Source organism: Triturus cristatus, chromosome 7 (assembly GCF_964204655.1).
Source record: "Triturus cristatus chromosome 7, aTriCri1.1, whole genome shotgun sequence".
Classification (NCBI taxonomy): domain Eukaryota; kingdom Metazoa; phylum Chordata; class Amphibia; order Caudata; family Salamandridae; genus Triturus; species Triturus cristatus.
The window spans coordinates 62,059,524-62,077,208 of NC_140590.1; the positions used below are offsets into that span (position 1 = coordinate 62,059,524).

Here is a 17,685-nt window from a genome sequence, read left to right on the forward strand (position 1 = left end):
GACAGTGAAAAAAGACAAATGACCTGGGATAAACCTGGTGTGGGGAAGGTGGGCGGAGAGGGGCTCAGTAGTCTTTTTCTATTATTTTTCAAAAACAAAGTCCTGCTTTGAGAGTTTGATTTTGAAACATAAACTTGGGAATAGTTTGACAGCCACCCATAATGTTCGGTGGAACTGTCCATTAAGCTTTTCCTATATTGACAGGAAGCATAATGACAGCGGTCCCTGCTAATGTGTAGAGATCGCTGCCAGGCTAGCGGACATCTCTAAATTTCGAGGGCAGAGTAAAGGCAGCAGAGTCTTCCACCACCCTGTTTGTATTTGTTCCATCTGCTAAATCCTAAATAGAGAGGCACTGTGGAGGAGAACAATGGCTTGGAATTCTACTCTGATGGATTGCCAGCAGTTAAATATTTACAAGCATTCATCCCATCACCTTTGGGTGTTTGACTGCAAGTAGTAAGTCTGGAAGCCTGAGAGTTGAGCAGCTTTCCAAGCCTGTTGCTGTCAATGTTTGCGAATTCTAACTTGTAGTAAAGTTGCATCCATTCAATAAGTATTTGTATGGGTGCAGATTTACCACTTTTTTAGTACCCCATTCATCAAGGGACATATTAGTTGCAACGCAGCACAGCAAGTAAAGTTGTTGTGCTACGTTGCGTCACCTGAAAATCTTCAGAGAAATGGTGCAGTTCTGCTCCTTCCATGCACTGGTGCCCATTGGGCTGCCATGCACCGAGGCAGGCAGCCTTGTGCCATAGTGCAAGGATGTCTGTGTTATGGCTAATATAGTTTGTGAGTAGTAAAGAGTATCTTCATACACAAAAACTCTCTTTAGAGACTTTTTTTTCTTCGTATATGTGCTGCAGAATATTTCTCCTTGATAAGTCTGCCTCGGGCAGGTACACCATTTTGGTGCAAACCCATGTCTACATCTCTTCGTAGAGGTGGGTTTGCGTCAAAATCGAGGATGGATGCGTGCAATTGATGCACCAACCGCCCCCACGAACCACCTCTTTGATGCAAAGTTAACTCAAGGCAGCGCAGTGCCCTGATTTGCATTGCTTTTTCTTATAAAGCCGTGCATATACATTTTTTGTTGGCTTTGTAAATAACAAAAAGATTTAGTGCCAGGACTGAACCAAAAAAGTGACCCAGCCGAAAAATCTTTGATAATCTGGGCCTAAATATATTTAAGTTCCTAATAACAACAAGCATTTGCAATGCAATTGGTCTCGCAACTGCGAGTTTTGGAGCTATTGGCATTGTAGATGCCAATGCCTTTAATAAAATTAAAAAGCATTGTTATTTACAATACCAAAAACACCTATTGCATTGCAAAGAACAAGGGGCCATTTTGTATGCAAAAGTACACTGAATCATCACAAAAGTGATTAGTTATCTCAAAGATCATTCGTATATAGAGAGCAGTATGTTTTGTTTTTACTGCAACAGGCCTTTAGAATATTATAGGCAGCACTCAAAATACAAGGCAGATTTACTTTACCAAGGTAGTTTCCATTTTTTAACCTGAGTGTCATTGGTGAACACAGTAAAATGGTGCAGTTAATAACATACCAGCGTGACCTTTGTTCTGTTGACAAATGCAGTTCTCTTAATTCACTTCTGTGGTTTGCTTGGGTGCAGCACCGGAATGTGCCCAGGGCTAGTGCATGGCAGCCTTTGTGGTTAAAGCACCGAGGGCTGAGAGGTTCTCTGTGCCCGGGGTTGGCGGCAGCGTCAGGGGGTGCTGGGGGTCTGTTGTGAGGCGTGAAGGTCGGAAGCAGACACTGCAGCACTGAACCATGTGTCACGGTTGTGTGCACACATAGATGACATTACTCACTCTGACTCATAAGCGCCCCAAACAAAAACCAAGCCAACCACTCGAAGCCGTCTTCTGGCGAGCAATGAAAGGATTCGGGGACACATGCCAACATTTGCGCTCAGATAAGAGAAAGATTGAGAACAAACACATATCATGCATTGAATTTACAGATTAACTTGCATTGAAGTAGATGAAATGTTAAGTAGGAGGAAGACAAAGCAATGCTCGGTTTACAGAAATCTGGATCAGTGGCACACATATCAATGCAGGCCGCACCACTTTCAGAGAGGTCGAGAGATCACCACATGGCTACGAGGCCATAAACTTGCCTTTTATGGCCAAGCAATGGGAAAGGAGGCAGGGGGCAGGACATGGTGGGTCACGCGGGGGACGTGGGGTGGTGTCAAAAGCATTGGTTAGTTCAAAACAGCAACTACAGAAAGGGTGGGGGGTTAGTAAAGACAGCTGCAGATGCACTGGGCTATGTGTCCCTGTGTAATGGAAGTGGTGCTCATGTAAAGCACTTCAGGCCCTTCATGGCGAGTTTTTTTTTTTTTTTGCAGATTAATATAGCGCAAACTCAACCCGAACGTATTGGAGCGTTTCATATGAGCACCAGTTATGTTACACAAGGACACATTCATTAGTTGTTAAGTATGGGGAGATTTTGAAATTTGCCCAGAATCACAGGAAGTTGAGCCAAGCCGACGTTGAGGCTCGAATCTGATTCCCCAGCTCCAAAGTAGGCAGCTGTGGCCCTAAAGCCACAACCTCTTCCTAGTTAGTGCTACATGAATGCGCGATAAACGGAAATAAATAAAGGGCAGTGCGAAGCTGGATCCTTGTGCAGATTTCAATACTTTGTAACTACCCTTCGTGATGTGGCTGCAGAGTGAGTCTTTGCGCAGTGTGACCTTTGACGTATGGCACCCAGCCAGTGAAGTCCCTGCCCTCCCTGTCACCCCCGGTACATGTCACCTTAAGGCCCTGGAGCCCTAATTATGATTGTATTGGGGGGAGGGAGGGCGAAGTACTTTGTAATTACCTTCCGTGCTCTGGCTGCAGAGTGAGTCCTTGCGCACAGCGTGACCTGCGGCGCATGACACCAGCCAGTGAAGTCCCCGCCGTCCGTCCTTGTCACTGCTGGTACATGTCGCCGGGAGGCTCGGGAGCCCTGATTATGATTGAATGGTGAGGGGGGAGTGGATTACAGGGTGCAGATTTCAGTACTTTCTATCTACTCTCCGTGCTCTGGCTGCAGAGTGAGTCCTTGCGCAGTGTGACCTTCGGTGCACGACACCAGCCAGTGAAGTCCCCGCCCTCCCTCCTTGTCACCCCCGGTACATGTCACCGAGAGCCCTAGATGCAGCCAGACGGGCAGTGACACCAGCCCTGGTTTGAACACTCCATGTTAAGAACGGTCCAGCGGCTCCAGTGCGCCCAGTGACCACCTGCCCCATCAAGCAGTAAGGAGTTCTGATACGTCATGAGCTTGACCTGTTCTTGACATAGACTGCAATTGCCAGAATGCACTGGGGTAGCCAGTGTGACAGTTTACATGAGGGGGATATAGATGAGATCAACAACAGATCTTGACACATGCTAACAGCGTGTTTCCTGGCGGCATATGATGCCACCATCAATGATGTGGTTGGTGGTGTGACGTCCTTAGTGGTGCAGGTAATTTAATGAAGCAGAAAGTGGTGCTGAAATGTCTGTGGGGCGAGGGAGAGAAATCGTGAATGCGATATTTATGCCTTTTTATATAGCGCGAAAATTACCCAAAGGTATTAGAGTGCTTTAAAAAAAGAACAGGTTTTATTATAAGGACGTACAGTTTTACAAGATGCAACATGACGGGATAGAGGTTAGTGTCAATTGTTACAAAGGGACGGACTCACAATTGGTGGTGAATATACATGGTATGGGGGTAGAAGCAAGATAAGAAGGAGTAGGGCAGGTGTGGTGCTGCAGAGCTCACCCAAATATATCTGGCCGAATCAGCAATCAGGGGGCTTTAGTGTTTACTGCATTCACTAACAGTGCTTCAATGCCTCATCACTGGTATGAAACGCTATACAAATACAATTACAGTACAGCACACCCCACAGCCAGACTTCCACGCTCACCGGAAGAGCCTTTGCACGCAGGGGGGACAGTACCTGTGCCCGCACTCGGTCTGCTTGGGCTGGATGAGCAGGAACCCGCAGGAAGAGCACAGGAGGCTAGAGTTGGGGGCCAGGTGCAGGGGCCGCAGGGGGGACACTAGTGCTACCATCCCAGGCCCTGGTCGCACACCTGCTTCTAAGCACTGGGGACGATCACACCGAAGGAGACAAACGGGGCTACCACCAGGATATCGCTGTTTTACGATGTTCCTGTTCGATGTAAACACGTCGATAGGTGATAATCCCAAATATACTCACTAGTTTGTTTCCAAAATAGATATAAATACAAAAAATAATCTGTGAAGAAACGCAGACAAAAAGAATAAGTACAAATACGCGTGGTCCTTTTCAGTGTGAAACTGTTTGTGCCTGGCGGCTGTAGTGAAGTGGTGGTGATCCCCACCATGCCTTAAATACAGCGTGAAGCATTTCATAAGTGGGGAAGTTTAAAACAGGTCACCGCGCCGCGTGCGCGCATGCGAGCCTTTGTTTACAGGACAACGGAAGTGCCCGGGGACACCCTGTGCGACAGCGATGCCACAGCTCCTCGCATTACCGAAGAGGTGACCAGATCTCTGGCAAAACCTCAAAGTCCCCAGGCCAAACTTTTAACGAGACCGGGAAGGGTGGAGGGAGAGAAAAAACACAAGCGCGGCCGAGACGCAAACAGGGTCTCCAGAGAGGACTAAGGTGGGAGTGGAAGCGGGGAGGAAAGAAGGAGTGAGGAAGAAGGAACAGATTGGCGGCGAAAGTCCGGGGGGGAAAGAAGTAGAGAGAAGAGAAAGTAAAGTAGGAACGGGAGCAAGGTGGGGAGGGAAGGGATAAGAAATAAAATAGGAAGGAAGGAAGGAAAGAGTAGTGGAGAGGAGAAAGGAGGGAGACAAGCAGCATATGGAGAGAGTCTAAGAGCGAGGGGGCTGTGCCTAGCACACTCACATGCAAGATACTCGAGACCTGGGGCGGGCATGAGTTGTTGCTGGTACTACAGCCTGTCGTCGCTGCCCCGCCTGCTCAGCGCCCACCTTCAAAAGCCTTCAGGGGTGCTGCTACACCCACCGCTTCCTACAACAAGGGAAAGTGAAAAAGCACCATGTGCGCGTTTTAGGCACGGCGTGAGCGTGCACATCGGCGTGGCCTGCGGCTTGTGCCCAGTGGCGGCGCCTGAATAAATGCTGCGCGGCTTGGTGCGACCCAGGGAGGGGGCCGCGAAAGCGCCCAAAACACACCAAAAAAAAATCAGTACAGGAAGTCTGGCGGGAGCCCTCACCGCCTTCGTGAATGCCGCATGGTGCGGTCAAAGCAGGATTTCAGGCGGGGCTCCTGTGAGCAAGACGGAGCTCGCGTGTTGCTGCAGTGACTGGCTGAAGACGGAGACCAGCCGAGGTTCAACGCAGAGTTCCCACAAGAGCCGGTAAGTGGGGTGAGGCATGCTGTAAATGTAAAGCGCACCGCACTTGGAGCTCGCGTGCTTTATACTGCCAAGAAATTACAAAACGCTTTGTTTGTTGTAGAAATGTATCTTAAGCTGACACGCGAAATGCTTATATGGTGGAGTACTAGGGTTTAGAAGTGTGTGATTTATTGAATTTGCAGGTTAAAGCTCGCGTGCGCATTAAAAAAAAATGGATATTGCATGAGGCTATCGAGGACGGAAGGAGGACAAGAGATGTGCACACCGCGTGGCTGTACGTGCGCGTTCACAGGCTCCAATAGCCCTGCGCGTGCCCATCTCCTGTTCCACTTCCGAGGCAAGTCAGCAACAATAGATCTCACTGGCGACAGCACTTTGAACAAAAATTAACAAGATAAAACATCTCAGAGGAATCAGAATTACAATAAAATCGGACATATTAGACCTAACTCAGGGCCATCAGACCCAAGTTCCAAGCCAAGGATATATTTATTTGTAGGTTATCACACCATCAGACTCTAAACCCCCCATTGCCTCCCTGCCCTGGAAGTAGGATGTCCGTTACACTTCCTGGGGGTAAGTGCTCTCCTGAGGTATTCTCTTTGCTAAACTATCATGTTTAATTCCCTGCATGCACTGCGAGATGCACAGAAGCTAAACCCTGACAACCATTGTTCTCCAGTATTTGGGGTGTCTTTCATAGATTCACATGCCTGAATCATTCCCCGTCGTCGGAGTGGGAGTCCCACGGTACATAAAAAAACAATAATTATGCATATAACAACCAAAAAACCCTGGTAACCTGAACCAGGAAGTAAAGTAGCCTAAGCTACAAGGGAAAAAACTTCCACAGCTATGACTATCACTGTCATTATATCCAGTCCAAACTGCAGCCAATCAGGCGACAGCACCCACCAGAATGTTCTCCTCAGAGGCTCAGGCTGTCAGATTTTCTACCGCACGTCGTGTGAAGGGAGTCTCCCTGAGCTCTGCTCAGTTCTTCAAGTTTCTACTGTTTCTTCAACTTCTAGGATGTCAACTACAAAAAGATCCCTCTTCAGACCTTGTGAGTCCTGCGGAAAGCTTCGGCTGTTTTCTGAAGACCCTCACAAAAAATGCATCTATTGCCTCTATCCTGATCATGAAGTGAAGGAGTGCAAGATTTGCCGGACTTTCCCTCAGAAGACCTTAAGGGATAGGGAAGGACGTCTTCTTCTGTGGCTACAGAAGCTTAAGGATAAAGATGATCCTTTTTGTCAGGGATAGAAACTGCCTCTGGGTCCTCTATCTCTTCCAGGAAAAGGGTGGCTGAAGAAGAGTTTTCTTCTACTGGGGCGAAGGTGTCGAGGAGAGCCCAGTCTGTTAAGGGCTCGGGTCAGTCTTCGTCTTCATCTAAGAAGACGTCTCCACCTTCAGGATCCAAGCCCTCTACGCCCCCGAGGAAATCAGGAAAAAATCTGCCAGCTAAAAGTTTTCCTGAGAGGAATTTACCTCAAGTGAGATTGCCGTCGTCGACGGCGCCGTCGACGGCAGTGGCGTCGACGGTTATTATCGTCGACGCGGTTTCAACATCGACTATTACATTCTCGTCGCCGAGACCTGCAATGATAATGTCATCCGCTTCATCGCCGTCGACGCTGGTCTCGGTGAGTGTTAAACCCATCTCGTCGACGAAGGAGGTGTCATCCCTCGTCTCCGTCCCGTCGACGGTAAGAAGCAAGAAAGTTGCTCCGTCTACGAAGACTACCTCGTCGACGCCTACTCCGTCGACGAAGATTGTGGTGCCGTCGACAGTTGCCCCGTCGACGAAGAATGCCTCGTCGACGAAGATCCATGCGTCGACGAAGATGGACGCGTCGACGCCATCGTCGACGAAGACGCCCTCGTCGACGAAGAGTGCCCCGTCGTCAGCACCCTTGTCGGCGAAGATTGTCCCGTCGTCGACGACTGCCATCTCGTCGACGAAAACAGCCTCGTCATCGAAAATGGCTTCAACGTCAGGATTACCACCGTCGTCGGTTCCGTCGACGCGATTGTCACCACCTCCTCTATCTACCTGCATGGATATGCAGGTGTGGACTGCGACTCCGTCGTCTGTCGTGTCTGATCAAAGGGCAACAGCGACTACGCTTCTTCAGCGCAGAGGATCGTCTTTAGAAGCTATATCGCCTCTAAAATTGCCGGCGCAACTTTTACAATTGGAGGATAACGATTCCGAAGAAGATGAGAGATTTCGGACTGCAAGGAGTCCATCGGAGCTTCTCATCAAATATCAAGATGATGAGGATGATGATGATGACCAGTACGAAGATCCTAATATGGAACCACAGCCGACACCTCCTGCACCAGTGCCGTCTGGTCAAATGCCATTGGAACTGCTTGATAATCTGCAGTATATGTTGCAAGATTACTATAGACGTTTCCCTCCTTCGGAAACGGCGGAATCTCTTCCGTCGACACCCAGGCCAAGAGTACAGTTGTCGTCGTTACAGTCACCAAGACCACCTTCTCCGTTGCCATCTCGTCAATCGCAGGTTACAGACGATGAAAGGGAGGAAGGAGAGGTAGATGATCAGTCTATCATGTCGGAGTGGGATAATTATCAGGTACAAACTCCTTCTCCAAGTGCTCCGGCTCCGGTGGACTCTCCCCCGGTGGACATTGGGAATTTCCATTCACTTATTGAAAGAGCGACCAAGAGATTCCTGATCCCCATGGAAACAAAGGAGGATGACTGCTTCCTGTATGATTTTAAGGACCAACCAAGGATGCAGGTTCGGGCAATCCCAATCATTGATTTTATTTGGAAGGAGGGATTGAGACTGATGGCTACCCCTAATTCTCTTCCAGCAGTGTTACCAAGGCTGGACAAGAAATATAGAGCCCCAAGTAATTCACCAGCATGCCTAATTGGTCAACCTAAGGCGGACTCTGTTATAGCGCAAGCGGCTCAGAGACGGGCTAGAAATCCATCAACGCCAATATCAGCTCCACCTGATAGAGATGGTAGAAGATTGGACGCAATAGGAAAGAAGGTGTCCACGAAGGCAGCAACCACAGTTCGGGCTGCAAACTCCCTGGCGATTTTAGGGAGATACGACCGCCAGATGTGGTCCGACATCTCTCCTTTCCTCGACATGTTACCGGAGCCTTCAAAATCCGAGGCCATAAAGATCCTGCAGGAAGGAGAGTATGCATCAGCGGAGATCATTGATGCAGCAGTGGATGTGGCATCAACTGGGTTCAGGCAGTTGGCAGGAGCTGCAGTGCTGAGGAGGCAGGGTTGGCTGAAGTCAACATCTTTTCGCCAGGAGGTGCAGTCTAAAATCATAGACATGCCATTTGATGGTGAATCCTTGTTCGGTGCACATGTGGATGAAGCACTACAGGCGATTAAGAAGGATACGGAGACGGCAAGGTCCCTGGGTAGTCTGCAATTTAAAAAATCTACCTTTCGTGGAGCCAGAGGACGTGGATCCTTCTCTAGCAGGGGAGGTTATAACCAACAGCGTTCCTTTCAGACCTCTCAATCTGGCCAAAGATCTCAGAATTATCGCCAGCAATATTACGGACAGCGAAATCAACCATATTCGCAGTCTCGTAGGAAACAGTCCTTTCGCGGACGAGAGTCCGGTAAGAAGCAATGAGTTCAGCCACCTGCCACCATCTCTACCGTTACCACGTACAAGAATTGGAGGTCAAATATCCCACTTCTATTCAAATTGGTCCAAGATTACCACAGACAAGTGGGTATTAGATATAATATCCAGAGGCCATGCTCTGGAATTCACGAAAATTCCGCCAAATTCTCCTCCCAAGTTCCCACCCCCTGCTCATCTCAAAGAGCTTTTTTCCCAAATAAATTTGATGATTCAAAAAGGAGCAATCGAAAAAGTCCCTCTCCTACAGAAGGGAACGGGCTTTTATTCAAGGTTTTTCCTCATCCGGAAAAAATCAGGAGAGTGGCGTCCAATTCTCGACCTCCGCGCTCTCAACAAATTTTTAAAGAAAATGTCTTTCCGGATGTTGACGCTCCAAGAAATTCTGCAGTTGCTTTCGATGGGAGATTACATGGCCACCCTCGACCTGCAGGACGCTTATTTTTATGTACCAATCCTACCTGGGCACAGAAAATTTCTACGGTTCAGAGTGGCTGGCAGGGATTTTCAATTCAGAGTCCTCCCATTTGGACTCCGTTCCGCACCCAGAGACTTCACAAAGGTCATAGCGCCAGTGACTGCGCATCTCCGTCTGCAAGGAGTTCAAATATTCCCGTACCTGGACGACTGCCTTATCAAGGCGAGTTCCGCCAAGGTAGCATCCGAGCATGTTCAAAAATGCCTCTTACTCTTCCAGTCCCTGGGTCTGTCAACAAATCTGGAGAAATCACATCTAGCTCCTTCGCAAAGAAGAACGTTCCTAGGAGCGACATTGGACACGGATCTGGCCAAAGCCTTTGTGTCAAAAGAAAGGCAAATCAAGTTATGCAATCTTGCACGCTCACTACTTTCAAAAGAGTGCGTTTCAGTCCGTGTGTACAAATCCTTCCTAGGGATGATTTCGTCTTGCATTCATCTCATTCCCAACTGTCGGTACAGAATGAGACCGTTGCAGGAGGAGCTCAATCTGCAATGGCTTCAGACCACAGGATCATTCGAGGATATCATTCACATCACCTCGCGAATGCGGGACGCCTTTCAATGGTGGGGTCAGATGAAACACTTGAAAGAGGGTTGTCCATTTCTGGTCGAAATGCCGGATTTCACAGTCACCACAGATGCATCCCTCGAGGGTTGGGGAGCGCACCTTCAAGGAATGACAGTCAAGGGCAGGTGGACTCTAGAACAGAGAAAGTGGCATATCAATCTGCTAGAATTGCGAGCCATATTCTTGGCTCTAAAATCCTTCCAGGCCATCATCCGAGGAGCATGCATACTTGTAAGAACAGACAATACAACAAGTATGCAGTACTTGAAACAAGGCGGGACGAGGTCAGCCCTCCTATCTCAGCAAGCGCAAGAGATTTGGGATTGGGCGATTCGCCACAAGATCAACCTCAAAGCCATTCACGTCCCAGGAATCACGAATGTTCTGGCGGATTCCCTCAGCAGAACCACAACTTCGAATCACGAATGGGAGTTACACCAACCATTCCTAGAGGAAGTATTTCACGAATGGGGTCATCCCGATCTAGACCTCTTTGCAACCAGCCAGAACCGCAAATGCCCATTCTTCGCAAGTTGGGCTCCCCACAAGGACTCGCTGGGAAATGCCTTTTCGATGAATTGGTCGCAAATATATGCTTACGCCTTTCCACCGATCCCGTTGGTTCCATGAGTTCTGCGCAAGATCAAACAACAGCCTTGCCGCATGATTTTAATTGCTCCCAGGTGGCCGCGCCAGTACTGGTTCACAGAACTTCTCCTCCTCTCTGAGGCCGAGCCCATACAGTTTCGACCAATTCCACATCTTCTGACCCTTCAGAACGGTCAAATTTGTCATCCGGACCCAGCATCGCTGAGATTAGCGGCATGGCTCCTCAACAGCTTGAATTTGCACACCTAGATATCCCTCCAGACTGCCAAGAGGTTTTGGCCAATGCTCGAGCACCAGCAACTGTTACAACCTACAAACTAAAGTGGAAGAGGTTTTGCATGTGGTGTCAATCCGTTAATCTCCATCCGATCCACTCAAAACCGGAACAAATTCTGCCTTTCTTTCTACAGTTGGCGAGGTCTGGTCTTTCCCACTCTACTTTGAAGGTGTTCTTAGCTGCAATTTCAAGGTTTCGGCAGGATGGTATTACCTCTCTCTATTCCAATAGAGTCATCCAACAATTTTTTAAGGGGTTATTTAGGATGTTCCCGCCTATTCGGCGTCCACCTCCTTCTTGGCACCTTAATATAGTGCTTTCACAACTAATGCGGCATCCTTTCGAGCCCATCCACAAGGCGGATCTAAAGTTCCTTTCTTGGAAGGTTTCTTTATTATTGGCTCTAACTTCTACAAGAAGGGTTAGTGATCTCCAAGCGTTCACTGTTCATCCGCCCTTTCTGTAATTCACATCTGATTCTGTGGTGCTGCGCACTAATCCAAAATTTATGCCAAAGGTCCCGACGGATTTCCATCTTAATGAACCCATAGTTTTGAAAACTTTCTTCCCAAATCCGCTAACAGCTGCAGAAAGGGCCTTGCATTCCCTAGACATCAAAAGATGTCTGAAGTTTTACTTACAGCGGACAGCACCACTGCGCAAATCGGACCAGCTCCTGGTAGCATATGGCAAACCACGTCAAGGCCATTCAGTATCAAAGCCAACCATAGCTCGCTGGATCTCGGCTGCAATTTGTTTATGGCATGATCAAGCTGGAAGACCATTGCAAGCGACCCCAAGAGCACACTCTACGAGAGCAATCTCTTCATCTACAGCTCTTTTTGCCGGTGTGCCTCTTCACCAGATCTGTAAAGCGGCAACATGGTCCAGCTGCCATACGTTTACCAGACACTACTGTTTGGAAGCTGCAAGTGATGCGGATGGATCAGTGGGACAAGCTGTTCTACGTAATCTTTTCAAATAAGGTGAGCCTCTGTTCTCCCTCCTCCGCTATGCTTTTATAAGACTCTTTTTTCCATACTATTTGTGGCTTGAAATTGTTTTACATATGTTGAAGCACACATGTATTTCTCTATGGTTATACTGTTTCATAATGTATATGGGCTATGATACAAAGTAGCGTCTTATGAGCATAAGGTTATGTACTGCTATCTACTCTGATTCAGGCATGTGAATCTATGAAAGACACCCCAAATACTGGAGAAGAACAATAGTTACTTACCTGTAATCTGTGGTTCTCCAGTATTGGTGTCTTTCATAGATTCACATGCAACCCGCCCACCTCCCCTCAGAGGCTTTTTAGGCTATTATGTATTGCTTCACTCCTGTGCGAGAAAATCTGACAGCCTGAGCCTCTGAAGAGAACATTCTGGTGGGTGCTGTCGCCTGATTGGCTGCAGTTTGGACTGGATATAATGACAGTGATAGTCATAGCTGTGGAAGTTTTTTCCCTTGTAGCTTAGGCTACTTTACTTCCTGGTTCAGGTTACCAGGGTTTTTTGGTTGTTATATGCATAATTATTGCTTTTTTATGTACCGTGGGACTCCCACTCCGACGACGTGGAATGATTCAGGCATGTGAATCTATGAAAGACACCAATACTGGAGAACCACAGATTACAGGTAAGTAACTATTGTTCTTCAACCTCTGGCTACCCCTTCTTAGAGGACGAAGTGACCTTCAGAAGTAGCTTCTAACAGCACTACCATTGAGCCCTTATGACTGTAGCACATTGTACTCAATTCCGAGCTCTGTGACTTAGCAGAAATCCCAGAGTAGCTGCCCTGAACTGAGAGACTAACTCAGGCTAACCATTTTAAATATATATATATCCAGATATAAAGCAGCTATGTAATCTTTATTTTTTATTTTTTTATCAACAGATCTATTTACCAAGGCGTCTGACCACACATCCAGCCAGCAGTATACCATGAGGGCCTGAGGGACAGGCCAGCGAATTAATCAACAAAGCTTAAAGTTCTGGAGACCATCAGCTACGACCTTGAGATGCCGAAATCCAGGGATCACAAGTGCAAGGAGTGCAGCCGGGTCTTCAAAACAACCCTAGGCCTTCAAATGCACCAGCGGTACCATGGCAGCCAGCAAGGCCACCATGGAGCGAATCAGAAGCCAGTGCTACAGAGTCCCCCAGAGGTTGGACAAGATGGCAGGCCCTCTCGGGAGTCTGCTGATGCTGCCAAGCTGGGGTCCAGCTTCAAAGAGCACTACATCTGCACTGAGTGTGGGGAGAACCTGGAGTCTTTCAGTGCCATAAAGGACCACCACCACCACACTGAGGGCAACAGGACAATTGTTGAGGCAGCCCGGATGCAGGCAGCGTCACCCAGTACGGAGTTATATATTTGCTCCCACTGCCACAAGAGCTACAAGCACCGTGCCAGCTTAGGCAGACACAGTCGCATTCACAAAATCGAATTTTGGCAGGTCTGTCACACACCCCACTGCGAGCCCCTTCCTGTCCAGCAGTAACAGGCTGGCTGCAGTTGAGGAAGAGTGGGTGAAATGCAGGCACCCACGCTGCGGTGAAGTCTGAGGCAGCAGGCCTGGGCCCAGCTTTTCCGATGCACAGAGTGTCACTAGGAGTTCAAAATGGTGGCTGATCTTCATGAACACTACATGTGGCATGCCATGGAGGTGCCATAGAGACTGTATCAAGACTGTGGCAGAGTGTTGACAGCGGCGTAAAAGCCATGCTACAGGGGTACCATAGGTGGCTGGCAAAGCTCCAAGAACAGTAAACGCTTCATGTCATGTCTAGAACTACGGTAGAGGGCATATCAAAATGTTGGCAGTGCTTTAAGAACCCAACATGTGGCGGAGGCACTGTAAGGAAAATTTCAAAATGGTGGCCGAGCATGGCCTGGTGTGGTGTAGAGGACATGTCTGGTGCTAGGGACTTTACATGTTCTCTCAGCGTATTGAGTACTCCCTATTAAACTCAGGACTGATACCAAGTGCCATTAAACGAAGTAACACATGGGCCAGAGTTGGTCACGCCCCTGAGAGATGATATGGCCCTTAAAAGTACATCATCATCCATAAACCAGGCAATACTTGGGCTCCAACTAAGCAGTTGGTACCTGTGCATGCTGATATCACTGTACGATGGGCCAGCGCAGGCCTAGATGGTATATGGTGTATAATGTGTTAACTTTTGGGGTACAATTCTGCTCAGGTGCAGACACCTTCTCTTTCCTTCTCATTTAAGTAAGAATGCAAATTTAATATGTCCATTGATGCATGTGTAGACAACTTGAGAGGCAATGCTAGTGACCCATTATGTTCACGACCACGCTGTAATAGTGATTCGAAAACTTATTGAGATCATTTAATTTGCATGTATGTTATTTGTTTACATAGCTTATAACCAAGATATGTGTTTGTGGTGAAGCAAGGTATCAGTTGAATAGGTTTATCGTATGAGCATACACAAATATGAAACCAATATATCCAGGTTTGGGATTTGGTTTTCCTTTTGAAAGCGCAACTGTTGATCAGAAAAACACTTCTAGAGGAAAAGGTGCTTGGGTATTTGGAAATTGGATACTTAGATTTTCCTACCCCTGGGATACAAAATTGTACTTAGTTTAAATCTCAGTAAAGTCGAGAGTGCAGCACTGCTTTTGTTGTTTTTCCATCTTGAAAGAATTGTGTAGTTACTTCTCGCTTCCTGACTTTTGATGACGTCTCTTTCGCTCTACATCTGTAGGATCACATGCAGTCTCGAACTTTCCACATCACTGACAGTAACTATCTTCCAGGGACACTCAAAGCTTCAAAGGCCGTGCCCTTCCAGTCCAAGACCAACCATTCTGTTCAAGGCTGCGCCCACTACCACATCCACTGAAGCAAACAATGGCTCCCACTGTAGCCAATGCATGGTCATGACCTCTTCCAAATTATGATACGCCCCCGGCTGTCATTCTGGAGAGTCAAACCTACTCATAAAAACATGGCCTTTTGAGGGACTAATTCTTGCCAGTCCTTGTACATTTATCGCTTCTGTGGCACTTTTCTTTTTAGAGAAAAGAAGTCCATATCAGTCATTCATCCCAGTTTGATGTTTCATACAGAACATCCAACACAGTCCTCCATGGATAGCCACCCCAATGTCCCGCTATGTATCTTCTGAGACCCACCCATGGTAGGTCTTTATTCAGCCCTGCTATAAGGACAACAGGCTTGCACATGCTTAACCCTTCCTGGGCACATCACACAGAAATGCCATTGACATGTTTCCCATCTTTAGCACACATTGTCAGTACTAATCACAAGTTATAACTTCTTACAGGCCAGCTGTAGAAGGTTCTCACAAAGCTCCATGACCAGCACCAACATAAACCCACCTCTAGCCCAGTTTAAGATGAAAACATCTAGGCATTTTTGCACACTCAGTTTCGTCTATCCTACCTACTCTTGACTCAATTCAGTTCAAGTGGGATTTATGAAGCGTGGCTAATCACCGAGAGGTAATCCAGGTAATGAGGTTATTGCTGCCTTAGGTGAGCTACATTGAACAGGCAGATCTTGAGTGCCATCCGGAATTCCAGGTGAGAGACTCAGTTCTGGATGTGCAGGGGGAGATCCTTCCAGGATTTTGTCTCGCGGTAGGAAAAGGAACATCCTTTTCTGTTACTTTGGCAGATGCGGAGCGTAGGCATCTGGAGGATTGGTGGAAGTTCAAGCGGTGGTTGGTATAGGCTGGTCCTTTGTTGTTCAGGGCCTTGTAGGTGTGGATCAGCATCTTGAATTGACATCTCTTCTGTGTGGGGGAGCCAGTGTAATTTCTTGAGGTAAGGGATGATGTAGGTCCATTTGGGAAGGTTACGGATGAGTCTGACTCCGAAGTTCTGTATGGTTTGCAGTCTCTTCAGGAGGTTAGTGGTGATTCCTGCACAGAGTGCGTTGCCATAGTCCAGGCTTGAATGCCGGTATGTCTAGTGTTGATAGGGAGCAATTTGAAGATTTTTCTGGAGCACGGGAAGAGTGAGGAAGCAGGCGGATGAGACTGCGTTTATCTGGGTTTTCATGGTGAGTCTGCTATCCAGTATGACGCAGAGAATTTGAACGTAGTCTGTCAGAGTGGGAGAGGGTCCTAGTTTCAGGGGCCACCAGAAGTAGTTCCACAGAGAGGTGTTGTTGCCAAAGACCAGCACTTCCGTCTTGTGTATGTTGAGTTTCAGGTAGTTGTCTTTCATCTAGTTGGCGACGCTTGTCATACACCTGCGGAAGTTTGCTCTCATGGTGGTCAGATCTTCTTAGTGCGAAAGGATGAACTGGGTGTCATCTGCGTAGTAGGATATGATGTTTAATCCATGGGTTCTGACTATGTTGGCCAAGGGGGTCATGTAGGTGTTGAACTGAGTGGGGCTGAGGGATGAGCCTTGAGGAATGCCGCAGATGATGTACTTCTGAGGTGAATGGAAGTAGCTGGACTCACTGGATTATTCCGGTGATGAAAGAGGCGATCCACTCGAGGGCACCTTCTTGGATTCTGATGTGGTGAAGCCATTTGATGAGGGTGTGATGGGACACTGCCGAACCCTCCTGAAAGGTTCAGGAGGATCTGGGCCGCCATCTCTCGTCAGTCAAGGGGGGTTCTTATGTAGTCACCGATAAGGGTGGTTTGGGTGCTGTGGTTGGTGCAGAATCCGTATTGGGATGTCCAGAAGTTGGTGGTTCTTCAGGTGTTGGCTGTTAATGTTTTTTTCATGTACTTTGGTGGGGAAGGGGACCTGAGAGATGCGGTCGGTGGTAGTTTTTGAGTTTGCTGGGGCCGGACGGTTTCTTGAAGGTTTTGACATTTGCATGTTTCCATTCATCGGGTAAGGTGGTGATGGTGGCGATGCAGTTGTTGAACGGGGTGATGAGCTTGCTGCTGATCTTCTTTCTCCCAATGATGAAGATGTGGTGAGGGAAGGGGTCCTGAGGGGGGCTCCTGAGTGGGCTGAGTTCATGATTTGCTGTGGTGTTCTGTGTGGTAATATGGTACCAGGTGGTGTGTACGGTCTGGTCATGCTTCAGTGGGAGGGGGATGGCCAAAGAGGTCAGAAGGGGTGTGCTGGGGTTCAAAGTTCTTGTAGATGGTGGAGATCTTGTTATGGAAGAAGTCCGCTAGGGTGTCGCAAAGTTCCTGGGAAAGGGTGATTGATGTTTTCCAAGGCTGAGGGTTTGGAGAAAACTCTGACAATGTTGAAGAGTTCTTTGCTGCGTTTGGAGCTGGCTTCGATGCAGTCCGCCAGGGCATTTGTCTTGAAGGTGGCTGTCTGCGAATTCCTTACTAGGGCACTATTTTCTTTCTAGTTGCTTGCATGCATTTTTTCTAGTTCTTAGCTCTGGTGTACCATCTGACCTTTTTGGTGGATCTTTTGTGTTTACTGGGCTTGATGGGGGTGACTCTATTGCCACGGTTGGTGATCCAGATGGTGAAATTCTTGACCGCTTTTTATAGGTTGGGTGCGGTGTCGGGGTGTGAAGTGGTGAGGGCGTCAGTCCACTGGCTCTCTGACACTTTGCTCCAGCTGTGGTGTTGGGTGCTGGGGTGGCACTGGGGAGGGGGTTGGTGATGACTAGGTAGACTATGTTGTGGTCTGTCCAAGTGAGTTTGGTGAAATGGCTGTACTTGACTGGATGTGAAGATGG

The 17,685-nt window shown here is 48.0% G+C and overlaps 1 long non-coding RNA gene across 1 annotated transcript in view; it reads left to right on the plus strand.

The window, feature by feature from the left end:
* The window catches only part of LOC146808810 (uncharacterized), a 77,789-nt gene extending 63,129 nt beyond the window's left edge, over positions 1-14,660 (plus strand). Inside the window, exon 3 of the long non-coding RNA XR_014966264.1 lies at positions 12,906-14,660. This is a non-coding gene — a long non-coding RNA (uncharacterized LOC146808810). The remainder of the gene's footprint in view (positions 1-12,905) is intronic.
* Positions 14,661-17,685: the final 3,025 nt, after the last annotated feature.